The sequence below is a fragment of the Lampris incognitus genome, chromosome 20 (genome assembly GCF_029633865.1).
Source record: "Lampris incognitus isolate fLamInc1 chromosome 20, fLamInc1.hap2, whole genome shotgun sequence".
Lineage (NCBI taxonomy): Eukaryota > Metazoa > Chordata > Actinopteri > Lampriformes > Lampridae > Lampris > Lampris incognitus.
In genome coordinates this window covers 3,606,664-3,610,536 of record NC_079230.1, presented here as the reverse complement: position 1 = coordinate 3,610,536, position 3,873 = coordinate 3,606,664, and the positions used below count along the sequence as shown (strand labels likewise).

The 3,873-nt window shown below is 57.1% G+C and overlaps 1 pseudogene; it reads right to left on the bottom strand.

The window, feature by feature from the left end:
- LOC130130937 (GRB2-associated-binding protein 1-like) overlaps positions 1-666 on the bottom strand; it is a 25,803-nt pseudogene extending 25,137 nt beyond the window's left edge.
- Positions 667-3,873: the final 3,207 nt, after the last annotated feature.

Genomic DNA, 3,873 nt, shown 5'->3' with positions numbered 1-3,873 from the left:
CATGAACGGGACATGGATGAGGACATGAACGGGACATGAGTAAAACCTGCAGGATTCACTCTGTGGACATGTCCTCAGCATGTAAACGCCGGGTTTAACTTTTCTACAATCCCGTCAGAACAACCGAGTCTCCTTCTCTGGTCCACAGGGAACCACACGTTACACCAGAACACGGTGACGTCATCGGAACGCGGTGACGTCATCGGAACGCGGTGACGTCATCGGAACACGGTGACGTCATCGCGCAGTCTACTGTACATCATCACATCAGAGAGCACAGGCAAAAATAAAGTGACGGCCAAAGGAGATAAAATAAAAACATTATTGGCAAAAGGTGAAGACACGAAGATCTGAGGACAAATCGACGAGTCACGTCACGATACTCGATCATAACGATTGATCATATTGGCATCTCGGCCCGCCAGGCCCGAAGGGACCCGGGTCCACGTCCTGACAGGTGAGGAACGGGTGTTTACTCACATATCTTCTCAGCTTTTTCTCCGGAGGCGACTTCCGGAGCCAGCCTTCACAAAGCGCCTCCCCGACTCCGCTCATCTCTCCTCCCGGCAGACCTCCCAGACGAGCCACCGGACAGACCTACTCCTTCATTCTGACGCAGCTTTCTGCTCCTCCTGGCCTCCGTCCCGTCCGGTCCGGGGAGGAAAAGACCGCCTCTCAACTGGAGGAGGACGGAACAGTTTCCCTCCTCTTCCTTCTCCTCCTCCCCCTGCTCCTGCTCCTCCTCCTCCCACCCACCCCGTCAGGATCTCAAACCCCTCCTGTGTGGAGAGAGAGAGAGCCCTTCTTCCTCTCCTGAAACAAATTAAACACTCGTCAGAAAAAGACGTAAATCTGGGAAGAAAAGCAACAAGCAACAGAAGCAGAATTAGAGTAGACGTCCAGTTAGAATGTGTAGTCTTCAGAACCTCCTGAGAAGCTGCAACAGTCATCCGGGTCAGAACCTCCCAAACACGTCAACACCAGGTCATAACAATGCAGTTTGTATTCTTTTTTTAACCCCCCCCTCCCCCTTTTCTCCCCAATTATACTTGGCCAATCATCCCACTCTTCCGAGCCGTCCCTGTCTCTGCTGCACCCCCTCTGAGCCGTCCCGGTCTCTGCTCCTCCCCCTCTGAGCCGTCCCGGTCTCTGCTGCACCCCCTCTGAGCCGTCCCGGTCTCTGCTCCTCCCCCTCTGAGCCGTCCCGGTCTCTGCTCCTCCCCCTCTGAGCCGTTCCGGTCTCTGCTCCTCCCCCTCTTAGCCGTCCCGGTCTCTGCTCCTCCCCCTCTGAGCCGTCCCGGTCTCTGCTCCTCCCCCCCTGAGCCGTCCCGGTCTCTGCTCCTCCCCCTCTGAGCCGTCCCGGTCTCTGCTCCTCCCCCTCTGAGCCGTCCCGGTCTCTGCTGCACTCCCTCTGAGCCGTCCCGGTCTCTGCTCCTCCCCCTCTGAGCCGTCCCAGTCTCTGTTGCACCCCCTCTGAGCCGTCCCGGTCTCTGCTCCTCCCCCTCTGAGCCGTCCCGGTCTCTGCTCCTCCCCCTCTGAGCCGTCCCGGTCTCTGCTCCGCCCCCTCTGAGCCGTCCCGGTCTCTGCTCCTCCCCCTCTGCCGATCCGGGGAGGGCTGCAGACTACCACATGCCTCCTCCCATACATGTGGAGTCACCAGCCGCTTCTTTTCACCTGGCAGTGAGGAGTTTCACCAGGGGGACGTAGCACGTGTGGTAGGATCACGCTATTCCTTCCAGTTCCTCCTTCCCCCGACCAGAGGAGGCGCTAGTGCAGCGACCAGGACGCATAGTCACACCCGCAGACACGGCCAACTGTGTCTGTAGGGACGCCCGACCAAGCCGGAGGTAACATGGGGATTCGAACCGGCAACAGGAGGCAGCCGGTAATCTGCCGCAGCCGGGAACCGAACCCGGATAACCCGCACCACGGGCGACTGCGCTAACCAGTCAACCAAAGGGTCCGACCCGTTGGGAGACCCGGATTGTCTACATTGGTGTCAGAAGTGGGTTGGTGAGACCGTGAGGCCAGCGGAAGTGCGTGCTCCCAGAGGCGTGAGGGAGGTGGTACGCTGAGGCGCGCCTCCTGAAAGGGGGGAGGGGGGTAGTGTAACGACCACGGATGACTGGACTCGCTAACGGGTCGGACCCTTTAGTCGACTGGTTTGCGCAGTTGCCCGGTGCAGGCGACCCGGGTTCTGTCTTGTCACGTAGCGCAGGCAGAAATCCGGGCGTGGGTGGGCACAGAGAAAACCAGGTGGTCCGGCCCGTCCTAGATCCATCATACTCAGCGTTAACGAGAATAAGCCATCGCCACTACCGCTCCCTGAATGCACCACGGCTCACTTATACAAGCCGCATCATCAGAGGTGGTGTTACGGACCCCAAGACGAGCAGTGACAGCATCGCATAGCCCGACACGGTGCCCCCCATCCCCCACCCCCACCCCATGGACAACTCAGAGCATTAAAGTTGGCATTTGGGAATCATAGCATGTCTCTAACATGACTGAATTTTGGCGGTGGGGCTATGGAATTTTTTACTGGACTTTATTATTTGTAACCCACAGAAGACAATCCACAAATATGTGGCTACTTCCGTCAGCTCATGTGGGGAAATGCCGCCTGGTGGTGTGGCTAATAACTGCACCGCACATTTGTGGATTTGTACAGATCCGCGCAGTACAAATGGGACAAAACTCCACGAATAAATAGGAGGAAAGTCACAAATGCCACATGACCCACAGCCTCACAGGAAGCGAGCCACAACCTCACAGGAAACGAGCCACAAACTCACAGGAAGTGATCCACAACCTCACGGGAAGCGATCCACAACCTCACGGGAAGCGAGCCACAACCTCACAGGAAACGAGCCACAAACTCACAGGAAGCGAGCCCCAAACTCACAGGAAGCGATCCACAACCTCACATGAAGCGATCCACAACCTCACGGGAAGCGAGCCACAAACTCACAGGAAGCGAGCCACAAACTCACAGGAAGCGATCCACAACCTCACAGGAAGCGATCCACAACCTCACATGAAGCGATCCACAAACTCACAGGAAGCGAGCCACAAACTCACAGGAAGCGAGCCCCAAACTCACAGGAAGCGATCCACAACCTCACAGGAAACGAGCCACAACCTCACAGGAAGCGATCCACAACCTCACATGAAGCGATCCACAACCTCACGGGAAGCGAGCCACAAACTCACAGGAAGCGAGCCCCAAACTCACAGGAAGCGATCCACAACCTCACAGGAAGCGATCCACAACCTCACATGAAGCGATCCACAAACTCACGGGAAGCGAGCCACAAACTCACAGGAAGCGATCCACAAACTCACGGGAAGCGATCCACAACCTCACAGGAAGCGAGCCACAACCTTACAGGAAGCGAGCCACAAACTCACAGGGAGCGATCCACAACCGCACAGGAAGCGATCCACAGCCTAACAGGAAGCGAGCCACAACCTCACAGGAAGCGATCCACAACCTCACAGGAAGCGAGCCACAACCTCACAGGAAGCGAGCCACAAACTGACAGGAAGCGATCCACAACCTGACAGGAAGCGAGCCACAACCTCACAGGAAGCGATCCACAACCTCACAGGAAGCGATCCACAATCTCACAGGAAGCGATCCACAACCTCACAGGAAGCGAGCCACAACCTCACAGGAAGCGATCCACAACCTCACAGGAAGCGATGCACAACCTCACAGGAAGCGAGCCACAGCCTAACAGGAAGCGAGCCACAACCTCACAGGAAGCGAGCCACAACCTCACAGGAAGCGATCCACAACCTCACAAGAAGCGAGCCACAACCTCACCGGAAGCGACCCACATGGCGTAAAACCCGTTCCGCGTGTAAAAA